General features: G+C 44.0%; 9 non-coding genes across 9 annotated transcripts; all 9 read right to left on the bottom strand.

The window, feature by feature from the left end:
* Window positions 1-439: 439 nt before the first annotated feature.
* On the bottom strand, window positions 440-555 carry LOC144936965 (U5 spliceosomal RNA). Its single transcript, XR_013637531.1, has one exon. It is a non-coding gene; the product is annotated as a U5 spliceosomal RNA (small nuclear RNA).
* An 858-nt stretch (window positions 556-1,413) lies between these two features.
* LOC144936853 (U1 spliceosomal RNA) lies at window positions 1,414-1,577 on the bottom strand. Its single transcript, XR_013637495.1, has one exon. It is a non-coding gene; the product is annotated as a U1 spliceosomal RNA (small nuclear RNA).
* Window positions 1,578-3,886: 2,309 nt separating this feature from the next.
* Window positions 3,887-4,002, bottom strand: LOC144936959 (U5 spliceosomal RNA). Its single transcript, XR_013637529.1, has one exon. It is a non-coding gene; the product is annotated as a U5 spliceosomal RNA (small nuclear RNA).
* An 838-nt stretch (window positions 4,003-4,840) lies between these two features.
* LOC144936848 (U1 spliceosomal RNA) lies at window positions 4,841-5,004 on the bottom strand. The gene has a single exon (XR_013637494.1). It is a non-coding gene; the product is annotated as a U1 spliceosomal RNA (small nuclear RNA).
* A 1,569-nt stretch (window positions 5,005-6,573) lies between these two features.
* Window positions 6,574-6,689, bottom strand: LOC144936955 (U5 spliceosomal RNA). The gene has a single exon (XR_013637527.1). It is a non-coding gene; the product is annotated as a U5 spliceosomal RNA (small nuclear RNA).
* An 844-nt stretch (window positions 6,690-7,533) lies between these two features.
* Window positions 7,534-7,697, bottom strand: LOC144936843 (U1 spliceosomal RNA). The gene has a single exon (XR_013637492.1). It is a non-coding gene; the product is annotated as a U1 spliceosomal RNA (small nuclear RNA).
* Window positions 7,698-10,018: 2,321 nt separating this feature from the next.
* On the bottom strand, window positions 10,019-10,134 carry LOC144936952 (U5 spliceosomal RNA). The gene has a single exon (XR_013637525.1). It is a non-coding gene; the product is annotated as a U5 spliceosomal RNA (small nuclear RNA).
* Window positions 10,135-10,994: 860 nt separating this feature from the next.
* LOC144936840 (U1 spliceosomal RNA) lies at window positions 10,995-11,158 on the bottom strand. Its single transcript, XR_013637490.1, has one exon. It is a non-coding gene; the product is annotated as a U1 spliceosomal RNA (small nuclear RNA).
* A 1,570-nt stretch (window positions 11,159-12,728) lies between these two features.
* Window positions 12,729-12,844, bottom strand: LOC144936947 (U5 spliceosomal RNA). Its single transcript, XR_013637524.1, has one exon. It is a non-coding gene; the product is annotated as a U5 spliceosomal RNA (small nuclear RNA).
* Window positions 12,845-13,160: the final 316 nt, after the last annotated feature.

The raw sequence follows: 13,160 nt of genomic DNA, 5'->3' as shown, positions 1-13,160 counted from the left end.
ACCAAAGAGTATTACTGGTAGGAACCTCCTGGTTACACCAGCCCACAGGGGATTATTGTGTCCGTCCGTCCGTCGTGAAGGGAGGGGCTGGGTGGGGGGTGGGAGGGGTGGGGCTGGGGAAGGGCTGGGTGGGGAGGGTGGGGCTGGGTGGGGCTGGGTGGGGAGGGGCTGGTCACCCCGTGGTGCCCTTATAAAACTCAACGTTTAACCTACTCACGCCGGCTTGTGCCCGCCCTCACAGTCGGCCATATTTGCGGAATATACACCATGCCGCCGTTGACCCTGGCCATTGACCGAGCAACCCAACGTTCCTACCAGCTCCCTCCGCCGGAATGTGTTACTAATTCTGGCTATAAATCAACTTCCATGTACAGTATTTTTCATTCAAAGCAGAGTGCGATTTTTCTGCAACGAAAAACTGTTTTTTATTATAAATTGGAGCCCTGCACGCAGGGCAACAAAAAATTGTTTACAGACTCGTTGAATTGTTCCTCTCCACGGAAATCTTTAGTAAAAGGCGAAAGATTTATTCGCTTTGAAGAGAAACCAGAGCATTTAACTTCAACAACCCACCCATCACGTTATTAGATAAGAGCCCTCCCTCTCTACTATATGGGGTCCCTAACCCTGACTCCCTCACATGAAAATAACATCACCTTTCCAAGATATTTCACAACGTGCATATTTATTCATCGAATAAAAAACTCGAACATTTCCAATAGTTTAACGGTGGTTCTGGCTCAATGCAATTACAAAAAATCCTCTTCTTCGTCAGTGGTCCTGCAAGCGATTGTTTGTGTGTTTTAAATGTTCAACGTGAAAATAACGTAAACTTAGGATGCCCTTCTCATACGTTCGGATCGGAGACCTCAATTTACCACGTATAATTTAACACGTAGGATTTCACGACAAAAAATCAATAATAGTTTTTTTTTGGGTTACATCGCGTAAATATATAAATGATCGTTAAACGCGCCACCATCCGACAGCCAATTGGTACGGTTTGTCACGTAAATAGAACACGCCAATTCGTTATTCGTACAGCACACCGGTGTATTGGAAAGCAAAACCACAACATTTACAATCGACGTTTCACCAGAAATTACAACTAACTTCATCAGGCGAAAGCCATAATTTGTGGAAAAATCCTCCTATTTCGTTTCTTAAACAGAGGGGTAAGATGTGATGACCGTAACTTGTGAGCTTTTCTTGATCGAAGTGGGGAGAGGGTGTTAATGAATGCAAATTAATGGCAATGCGTAACAATTGCCGGTTGGGTGATTCATATGCTAATCAACGTATGCATGCGCATTATTACCACAGACCCAACTTATAACGCCATCCTTCGTTTGTCCGAATATGTCGCCGAACAAAGAAACACACCAAGACAAACATTATTTTTCTTTAAATATTCGGGGGATAGCGCGAACGCAGTCCCCCAGTATCACAAATTATACAGTCGAGTTTCCCGCATTTGGGGAAATCGCAGGGGTCAACCCACCCGCAGTGCAATGGATGAGCCTCGCCCTGGGAGGACCACCTAAGTGATCATGGTGCCTCCCCTGTCAGGTAAGTATGAGTTGGGCTGCTCCCACTATCCCTATATGACTCAGAATCCTGTACCTTTACGCTATGGGCTTCGTAAAGTTTTTAAGTGGTGATAATTGAAAATGTTAAATTATTTAACACTGTAATTTTACAATAAGAAGAAAAATCTTAGTCAAACAATCACTAGATTGAAAAGGTAACATTTATGTTAGCTGAAAGCAGTTTACGAAGTAACTCCACAAATGCATTCTGGGTAATGTTTGTTCAAGTAGAGTTGCCATTTTAGAGGTTTTACCTTCATTTACAGGAGTACTTATATCCTTTTTGTTATATCCCACAACTATACCAAGGGAACATTCTCATTACCATAACCATCATAAACCGATAGAACTCATAGCCATTGACAGCAGACTTTCAGGCTTCGCTATGAATTCACATTGTACGTAATGGCCATTTCACCCACTATGCGCCCGTCAGACAAGCAGGGTGACCAGCAGAGGGCAGTGCCTCAAGATTGTTGGACTGTGCGCAGAAAGAACCACGCAGGAGTACAGGAACCCCCCACAATTTCACGAAAAATAAAACATTTAAAATACTATTTTTTTTAAACACGCTTTAATGAAATGTACTGTCCGAGCTGCCCCTCCCCCTTCCCCCATCGCCCCTCCCCTCCTTCCACATCCCCCGCCCCTCGGCGTGACTCCTTGAGGCTTGCCGTGACGTAAGGGACCGTGGTGATTTGCAGGCAACGTGAGGTGAGCGTCGACAATTAGAGCCGTTAAAAAATCCTTTTTATGCGTGGCATCGGTTTCATTTTATTATTCATTTCTGTTTTTCTTGAGTAAGCAAGCAAGCAAGTGAAGTTAATATAAAGGATTTAAAAATGAAAGATCACCTCTTGACATGCCCCGTATATTCCCGAGGACACTAGCGTTGACCCGTTTTACCACTTTCAAGAACCTGGCGGCTTCAATTTAACTGCTCTATAAATAGTCTCCACTGTACAGCGTGGGGGCAGGGATTTCATGCCATGTGGTTAGTCAACATTTGCGTCATCATGAAACGGGCGGCTACAGTCCTCTCGTCCTCTGGCTTGAGATGGCTGCCACCTATGGGTCAGATGATTTTCTGCCACAATAAAGCAATTGGTAATAAAATATTTTTATAAAATTCCCTAAACAGTGTAAAATTTTGGAAAAAAATTTTCACGAAAATTAATTGTCAAGCACAACGAGTCTGTGTGAAAAATGTCAGCTCGATTGAATCACGGGAAGTGAGTTAAAAAACGACCGAAAGATTTGCACGGTCGTAAGCAAGCAAGCACGCAAGCAAGTGAACTTAATAAAAATTAACCCGTAAAAACAAAGTTTTTCACTATAAATCCTTTATATGCGTGGCGGCTAGAGTCCTCTCGTCCTCTGGCTTGAGATGGCTGCAATCTATGGGTCAGATGATTGTCTGCCAGTATTAAGCAATTGGTAATTAAATATTTAATTTGTTTTCCCTTAACAGTGTAAAATTTTGGAAAAACATTTTCACGAACATTAATTGTCTGTCACAACGAGTCTGTGTGGAAAATGTCAGCTCGATTGGATCACGGGAAGTGGGTTAAAAAACGACCGAAAGATTTGCACGGTCGTAAGCAAGCAAGCACGCAAGCAAGCAAGCATGCGAACTTAATATAAAGGATTTAATAAAGGATTTAAAAAGAATGTTTTCACTCCCGTGAAAATGGATGTCTTCAAGGAGCTTCTTTACACCTCCATGCACCTGGACCCTGCGCCTCACTCAATGGACCTTGTCTCAGTCGCTTTCTCTCTCACGCCGGAAGACGGTCGCTTGTTGCGATCGAAACGTCGCGATCTATAAATTTGCTATCTACGTGACCTTACCGAAATAACCAAAGAGTATTACTGGTAGGAACCTCCTGGTTACACCAGCCCACAGGGGATTATTGTGTCCGTCCGTCCGTCGTGAAGGGAGGGGCTGGGTGGGGGGTGGGAGGGGTGGGGCTGGGGAAGGGCTGGGTGGGGAGGGTGGGGCTGGGTGGGGCTGGGTGGGGAGGGGCTGGTCACCCCGTGGTGCCCTTATAAAACTCAACGTTTAACCTACTCACGCCGGCTTGTGCCCGCCCTCACAGTCGGCCATATTTGCGGAATATACACCATGCCGCCGTTGACCCTGGCCATTGACCGAGCAACCCAACGTTCCTACCAGCTCCCTCCGCAGGAATGTGTTACTAATTCTGGCTATAAATCAACTTCCATGTACAGTATTTTTCATTCAAAGCAGAGTGCGATTTTTCTGCAACGAAAAACTGTTTTTTATTATAAATTGGAGCCCTGCACGCAGGGCAACAAAAAATTGTTTACAGACTCGTTGAATTGTTCCTCTCCACGGAAATCTTTAGTAAAAGGCGAAAGATTTATTCGCTTTGAAGAGAAACCAGAGCATTTAACTTCAACAACCCACCCATCACGCTATTAGATAAGAGCCCTCCCTCTCTACTATATGGGGTCCCTAACCCTGACTCCCTCACATGAAAATAACATCACCTTTCCAAGATATTTCACAACGTGCATATTTATTCATCGAATAAAAAAACTCGAACATTTCCAATAGTTTAACGGTGGTTCTGGCTCAATGCAATTACAAAAAATCCTCTTCTTCGTCAGTGGTCCTGCAAGCGATTGTTTGTGTGTTTTAAATGTTCAACGTGAAAATAACGTAAACTTAGGATGCCCTTCTCATACGTTCGGATCGGAGACCTCAATTTACCACGTATAATTTAACACGTAGGATTTCACGACAAAAAATCAATAATAGTTTTTTTTTGGGTTACATCGCGTAAATATATAAATGAGTCGTTAAACGCGCCACCATCCGACAGCCAATTGGTACGGTTTGTCACGTAAATAGAACACGCCAATTCGTTATTCGTACAGCACACCGGTGTATTGGAAAGCAAAACCACAACATTTACAATCGACGTTTCACCAGAAATTACAACTAACTTCATCAGGCGAAAGCCATAATTTGTGGAAAAATCCTCCTATTTCGTTTCTTAAACAGAGGGGTAAGATGTGATGACCGTAACTTGTGAGCTTTTCTTGATCGAAGTGGGGAGAATGCAAATTAATGGCAATGCGTAACAATTGCCGGTTGGGTGATTCATATGCTAATCAACGTATGCATACCACAGACCCAACTTATAACGCCATCCTTCGTTTGTCCTAATATGTCACCGAATAAAGAAACGCACCAAGACAAACATTATTTTTCTTTAAATATTCGGGGGATAGCGCGAACGCAGTCCCCCAGTATCACAAATTATACAGTCGAGTTTCCCGCATTTGGGGAAATCGCAGGGGTCAACCCACCCGCAGTGCAATGGATGAGCCTCGCCCTGGGAGGACCACCTAAGTGATCATGGTGCCTCCCCTGTCAGGTAAGTATGAGTTGGGCTGCTCCCACTATCCCTATATGACTCAGAATCCTGTACCTTTACGCTATGGGCTTCGTAAAGTTTTTAAGTGGTGATAATTGAAAATGTTAAATTATTTAACACTGTAATTTTACAATAAGAAGAAAAATGTTAGTCAAACAATCACTAGTTTGAAAAGGTAACATTTATGTTAGCTGAAAGCAGTTTACGAAGTAACTCCACAAATGCATTGACAGCAGACTTTCAGGCTTCGCTATGAATTCACATTGTACGTAATGGCCATTTCACCCACTATGCGCCCGTCAGACAAGCAGAGTGACCAGCAGAGGGCAGTGCCTCACAATTGTTGGACTGCGCAGAAAGAACCACGCAGGAGTACAGGAACCCCCCACAATTTCACGAAAATTTTAATATGAAAAAATAATTTTTTTTTAAACACGCTTTAATGAAATGTACTGTCCGAGCTGCCCCTCCCCCTGCCCCCATCGCCCCTCCCCTCCTTCCACATCCCCCGCCCCTCGGCGTGGCTCCTTGAGGCTTGCCGTGACGTAAGGGACCGTGGTGATTTACAGGCAACGTGAGGTTAGTGTCGACAATTAGAGCCGTTAAAAAATTAACCCGTAAAAACAAAGTTTTTCACTATAAATCCTTTATGTGCGTGGCGGCTAGAGTCCTCTCGTCCTCTGGCTTGAGATGGCTGCCACCTATGGGTCAGATGATTGCCTGCCACCATTAAGCAATTGGTAATTAAATATATTTTTTTTTCCTAAAAAGTGTAAAGTTATGGAAAAAAAATTTCACGAAAATAAATTATCACGCACAACGAGTCTGTGTGCAAAATGTCAGCTCGATTGGATCACGAGAAGTGGGTTAAAAAACGACCGAAAGATTTGCACGGTCGTAAGCGCGCAAGCAAGCAAGCAAGTGAACTTAATATAAAGGATTTAAAAAGAATGTTTTCACTCCCGTGAAAATGGATGTCTTCAAGGAGCTTCTTTACACCTCCATGCACCTGGACCCTGCGCCTCACTCAATGGACCTTGTCTCAGTCGCTTTCTCTCTCACGCCGGAAGACGGTCGCTTGTTGCGATCGAAACGTCGCGATCTATAAATTTGCTATCTACGTGACCTTACCGAAATAACCAAAGAGTATTACTGGTAGGAACCTCCTGGTTACACCAGCCCACAGGGGATTATTGTGTCCGTCCGTCCGTCGTGAAGGGAGGGGCTGGGTGGGGGGTGGGAGGGGTGGGGCTGGGGAAGGGCTGGGTGGGGAAGGTGGGGCTGGGTGGGGCTGGGTGGGGAGGGGCTGGTCACCCCGTGGTGCCCTTATAAAACTCAACGTTTAACCTACTCACGCCGGCTTGTGCCCGCCCTCACAGTCGGCCATATTTGCGGAATATACACCATGCCGCCGTTGACCCTGGCCATTGACCGAGCAACCCAACGTTCCTACCAGCTCCCTCCGCAGGAATGTGTTACTAATTCTGGCTATAAATCAACTTCCATGTACAGTATTTTTCATTCAAAGCAGAGTGCGATTTTTCTGCAACGAAAAACTGTTTTTTATTATAAATTGGAGCCCTGCACGCAGGGCAACAAAAAATTGTTTACAGACTCGTTGAATTGTTCCTCTCCACGGAAATCTTTAGTAAAAGGCGAAAGATTTATTCGCTTTGAAGAGAAACCAGAGCATTTAACTTCAACAACCCACCCATCACGTTATTAGATAAGAGCCCCCCCTCTCTACTATATGGGGTCCCTAACCCTGACTCCCTCACATGAAAATAACATCACCTTTCCAAGATATTTCACAACGTGCATATTTATTCATCGAATAAAAAAAACTCGAACATTTCCAATAGTTTAACGGTGGTTCTGGCTCAATGCAATTACAAAAAATCCTCTTCTTCGTCAGTGGTCCTGCAAGCGATTGTTTGTGTGTTTTAAATGTTCAACGTGAAAATAACGTAAACTTAGGATGCCCTTCTCATACGTTCGGATCGGAGACCTCAATTTACCACGTATAATTTAACACGTAGGATTTCACGACAAAAAATCAATAATAGTTTTTTTTTGGGTTACATCGCGTAAATATATAAATGAGTCGTTAAACGCGCCACCATCCGACAGCCAATTGGTACGGTTTGTCACGTAAATAGAACACGCCAATTCGTTATTCGTACAGCACACCGGTGTATTGGAAAGCAAAACCACAACATTTACAATCGACGTTTCACCAGAAATTACAACTAACTTCATCAGGCGAAAGCCATAATTTGTGGAAAAATCCTCCTATTTCGTTTCTTAAACAGAGGGGTAAGATGTGATGACCGTAACTTGTGAGCTTTTCTTGATCGAAGATGGGGAGAGGGGGTTAATGAATGCAAATTAATGGCAATGCGTAACAATTGCCGGTTGGGTGATTCATATGCGCATTATTACCACAGACCCAACTTATAACGCCATCCTTCGTTTGTCTTAATATGTCGCCGAACAAAGAAACACACCAAGACAAACATTATTTTTCTTTAAATATTCGGGGGATAGCGCGAACGCAGTCCCCCAGTATCACAAATTATACAGTCGAGTTTCCCGCATTTGGGGAAATCGCAGGGGTCAACCCACCCGCAGTGCAATGGATGAGCCTCGCCCTGGGAGGACCACCTAAGTGATCATGGTGCCTCCCCTGTCAGGTAAGTATGAGTTGGGCTGCTCCCACTATCCCTATATGACTCAGAATCCTGTACCTTTACGCTATGGGCTTCGTAAAGTTTTTAAGTGGTGATAATTGAAAATGTTAAATTATTTAACACTGTAATTTTACAATAAGAAGAAAAATCTTAGTCAAACAATCACTAGATTGAAAAGGTAACATTTATGTTAGCTGAAAGCAGTTTACGAAGTAACTCCACAAATGCATTCTGGGTAATGTTTGTTCAAGTAGAGTTGCCATTTTAGAGGTTTTACCTTCATTTACAGGAGTACTTATATCCTTTTTGTTATATCCCACAACTATACCAAGGGAACATTCTCATTACCATAACCATCATAAACCGATAGAACTCATAGCCATTGATAGCAGACTTTCAGGCTTCGCTATGAATTCACATTGTACGTAATGGCCATTTCACCCACTATGCGCCCGTCAGACAAGCAGGGTGACCAGCAGAGGGCAGTGCCTCACGATTGTTGGACTGTGCGCAGAAAGAACCACGCAGGAGTACAGGAACCCCCCACAATTTCACGAAAAATAAAACATTTAAAATACTATATTTTTTAAACACGCTTTAATGAAATGTACTGTCCGAGCTGCCCCTCCCCCTTCCCCCATCGCCCCTCCCCTCCTTCCACATCCCCCGCCCCTCGGCGTGACTCCTTGAGGCTTGCCGTGACGTCAGGGACCGTGGTGATTTGCAGGCAACGTGAGGTGAGCGTCGACAATTAGAGCCGTTAAAAAATCCTTTTTATGCGTGGCATCGGTTTCATTTTATTATTCATTTCTGTTTTTCTTGAGTAAGCAAGCAAGCAAGTGAAGTTAATATAAAGGATTTAAAAATGAAAGATCACCTCTTGACATGCCCCGTATATTCCCGAGGACACTAGCGTTGACCCGTTTTACCACTTTCAAGAACCTGGCGGCTTCAATTTAACTGCTCTATAAATAGTCTCCACTGTACAGCGTGGGGGCAGGGATTTCATGCCATGTGGTTAGTCAACATTTGCGTCATCATGAAACGGGCGGCTACAGTCCTCTCGTCCTCTGGCTTGAGATGGCTGCCACCTATGGGTCAGATGATTTTCTGCCACAATAAAGCAATTGGTAATTAAATATTTTTATAAAATTCCCTAAACAGTGTAAAATTTTGGAAAAAATTTTTCACGAAAATTAATTGTCAAGCACAACGAGTCTGTGTGAAAAATGTCAGCTCGATTGAATCACGGGAAGTGAGTTAAAAAACGACCGAAAGATTTGCACGGTCGTAAGCAAGCAAGCAAGCACGCAAGCACGCAAGCAAGTGAACTTAATAAAAATTAACCCGTAAAAACAAAGTTTTTCACTATAAATCCTTTATATGCGTGGCGGCTAGAGTCCTCTCGTCCTCTGGCTTGAGATGGCTGCAATCTATGGGTCAGATGATTGTCTGCCAGTATTAAGCAATTGGTAATTAAATATTTAATTTGTTTTCCCTTAACAGTGTAAAATTTTGGAAAAACATTTTCACGAACATTAATTGTATGTCACAACGAGTCTGTGTGGAAAATGTCAGCTCGATTGGATCACGGGAAGTGGGTTAAAAAACGATCGAAAGATTTGCACGGTCGTAAGCAAGCAAGCACGCAAGCAAGCAAGCATGCGAACTTAATATAAAGGATTTAATAAAGGATTTAAAAAGAATGTTTTCACTCCAGTGAAAATGGATGTCTTCAAGGAGCTTCTTTACACCTCCATGCACCTGGACCCTGCGCCTCACTCAATGGACCTTGTCTCAGTCGCTTTCTCTCTCACACCGGAAGACGGTCGCTTGTTGCGATCGAAACGTCGCGATCTATAAATTTGCTATCTACGTGACTTTACCGAAATAACTAAAGAGTATTACTGGTAGGAGCCTCCTGGTTACACCAGCCCACAGGGGATTATTGTGTCCGTCCGTCCGTCGTGAAGGGAGGGGCTGGGTGGGGGGTGGGAGGGGTGGGGCTGGGGAAGGGCTGGGTGGGGAGGGTGGGGCTGGGTGGGGCTGGGTGGGGAGGGGCTGGTCACCCCGTGGTGCCCTTATAAAACTCAACGTTTAACCTACTCACGCCGGCTTGTGCCCGCCCTCACAGTCGGCCATATTTGCGGAATATACACCATGCCGCCGTTGACCCTGGCCATTGACCGAGCAACCCAACGTTCCTACCAGCTCCCTCCGCAGGAATGTGTTACTAATTCTGGCTATAAATCAACTTCCATGTACAGTATTTTTCATTCAAAGCAGAGTGCGATTTTTCTGCAACGAAAAACTGTTTTTTATTATAAATTGGAGCCCTGCACGCAGGGCAACAAAAAATTGTTTACAGACTCGTTGAATTGTTCCTCTCCACGGAAATCTTTAGTAAAAGGCGAAAGATTTATTCGCTTTGAAGAGAAACCAGAGCATTTAACTTCAACAACCCACCCATCACGTTATTAGATAAGAGCCCTCCCTCTCTACTATATGGGGTCCCTAACCCTGACTCCCTCACATGAAAATAACATCACCTTTCCAAGATATTTCACAACGTGCATATTTATTCATCGAATAAAAAAACTCGAACATTTCCAATAGTTTAACGGTGGTTCTGGCTCAATGCAATTACAAAAAATCCTCTTCTTCGTCAGTGGTCCTGCAAGCGATTGTTTGTGTGTTTTAAATGTTCAACGTGAAAATAACGTAAACTTAGGATGCCCTTCTCATACGTTCGGATCGGAGACCTCAATTTACCACGTATAATTTAACACGTAGGATTTCACGACAAAAAAATCAATAATAGTTTTTTTTTGGGTTACATCGCGTAAATATATAAATGAGTCGTTAAACGCGCCACCATCCGACAGCCAATTGGTACGGTTTGTCACGTAAATAGAACACGCCAATTCGTTATTCGTACAGCACACCGGTGTATTGGAAAGCAAAACCACAACATTTACAATCGACGTTTCACCAGAAATTACAACTAACTTCATCAGGCGAAAGCCATAATTTGTGGAAAAATCCTCCTTTTTCGTTCCTTAAACAGAGGGGTAGATGTGATGACGTAACTTGTGAGCTCTTCTTGATAGAGGTGGGGAGGGGGGGTTAATGAATGCATATAAATGGCAATGCGTAACAATTGCCGGTTGGGTGATTCATATGCTAATCAACGTATGCATGCGCATTATTACCACAGACCCAACTTATAACGCCATCCTTCGTTTGTCCTAATATGTCGCCGAATAAAGAAACGCACCAAGACAAACATTACTTTTTCTTTAAATATTCGGGGGATAGCGCGAACGCAGTCCCCCAGTATCACAAATTATACAGTCGAGTTTCCCGCATTTGGGGAAATCGCAGGGGTCAACCCACCCGCAGTGCAATGGATGAGCCTCGCCCTGGGAGGACCACCTAAGTGATCATGGTGCCTCCCCTGTCAGGTAAGTATGAGTTGGGATGCTCCCACTATCCCTATATGACTCAGAATCCTGTACCTTTACGCTATGGGCCCTCGTAAAGCTTTTAAGTGGTGATAATTGAGAACGTAAAATTATTTAACACTGTAATTTTACAATAAGAAGAAAAATGTTAGTCAAACAATCACTAGTTTGAAAAGGTAACATTTATGTTAGCTGAAAGCAGTTTACGAAGTAACTCCACAAATGCATTGACAGCAGACTTTCAGGCTTCGCTATGAATTCACATTGTACGTAATGGCCATTTCACCCACTATGCGCCCGTCAGACAAGCAGAGTGACCAGCAGAGGGCAGTGCCTCACAATTGTTGGACTGCACAGAAAGAACCACGCAGGAGTACAGGAACCCCCCACAATTTCACGAAAATTTTAATATGAAAAAATAAATTTTTTTTAAACACGCTTTAATGAAATGTACTGTCCGAGCTGCCCCTCCCCCTGCCCCCATCGCCCCTCCCCTCCTTCCACATCCCCCGCCCCTCGGCGTGGCTCCTTGAGGCTTGCCGTGACGTAAGGGACCGTGGTGATTTACAGGCAACGTGAGGTTAGTGTCGACAATTAGAGCCGTTAAAAAATTAACCCGTAAAAACAAAGTTTTTCACTATAAATCCTTTATGTGCGTGGCGGCTAGAGTCCTCTCGTCCTCTGGCTTGAGATGGCTGCCACCTATGGGTCAGATGATTGCCTGCCACCATTAAGCAATTGGTAATTAAATATATTTTTTTTTCCTAAAAAGTGTAAAGTTATGGAAAAAAAATTTCACGAAAATAAATTGTCACGCACAACGAGTCTGTGTGCAAAATGTCAGCTCGATTGGATCACGAGAAGTGGGTTAAAAAACGACCGAAAGATTTGCACGGTCGTAAGCGCGCAAGCAAGCAAGCAAGTGAACTTAATATAAAGGATTTAAAAAGAATGTTTTCACTCCCGTGAAAATGGATGTCTTCAAGGAGCTTCTTTACACCTCCATGCACCTGGACCCTGCGCCTCACTCAATGGACCTTGTCTCAGTCGCTTTCTCTCTCACGCCGGAAGACGGTCGCTTGTTGCGATCGAAACGTCGCGATCTATAAATTTGCTATCTACGTGACCTTACCGAAATAACCAAAGAGTATTACTGGTAGAAACCTCCTGGTTACACCAGCCCACAGGGGATTATTGTGTCCGTCCGTCCGTCGTGAAGGGAGGGGCTGGGTGGGGGGTGGGAGGGGTGGGGCTGGGGAAGGGCTGGGTGGGGAGGGTGGGGCTGGGTGGGGCTGGGTGGGGAGGGGCTGGTCACCCCGTGGTGCCCTTATAAAACTCAACGTTTAACCTACTCACGCCGGCTTGTGCCCGCCCTCACAGTCGGCCATATTTGCGGAATATACACCATGCCGCCGTTGACCCTGGCCATTGACCGAGCAACCCAACGTTCCTACCAGCTCCCTCCGCAGGAATGTGTTACTAATTCTGGCTATAAATCAACTTCCATGTACAGTATTTTTCATTCAAAGCAGAGTGCGATTTTTCTGCAACGAAAAACTGTTTTTTATTATAAATTGGAGCCCTGCACGCAGGGCAACAAAAAATTGTTTACAGACTCGTTGAATTGTTCCTCTCCACGGAAATCTTTAGTAAAAGGCGAAAGATTTATTCGCTTTGAAGAGAAACCAGAGCATTTAACTTCAACAACCCACCCATCACGTTATTAGATAAGAGCCCCCCCTCTCTACTATATGGGGTCCCTAACCCTGACTCCCTCACATGAAAATAACATCACCTTTCCAAGATATTTCACAACGTGCATATTTATTCATCGAATAAAAAAACTCGAACATTTCCAATAGTTTAACGGTGGTTCTGGCTCAATGCAATTACAAAAAATCCTCTTCTTCGTCAGTGGTCCTGCAAGCGATTGTTTGTGTGTTTTAAATGTTCAACGTGAAAATAACGTAAACTTAGGATGCCCTTCTCATACGTTCGGATCGGAGACCT

The sequence above is a fragment of the Lampetra fluviatilis genome, chromosome 1, assembly GCF_964198595.1.
Source record: "Lampetra fluviatilis chromosome 1, kcLamFluv1.1, whole genome shotgun sequence".
NCBI classification, from domain to species: Eukaryota; Metazoa; Chordata; class Hyperoartia; order Petromyzontiformes; family Petromyzontidae; genus Lampetra; species Lampetra fluviatilis.
The sequence above is the reverse complement of the archived record's forward strand: the minus strand, read 5'-3'. Positions and strand labels throughout refer to the sequence as shown.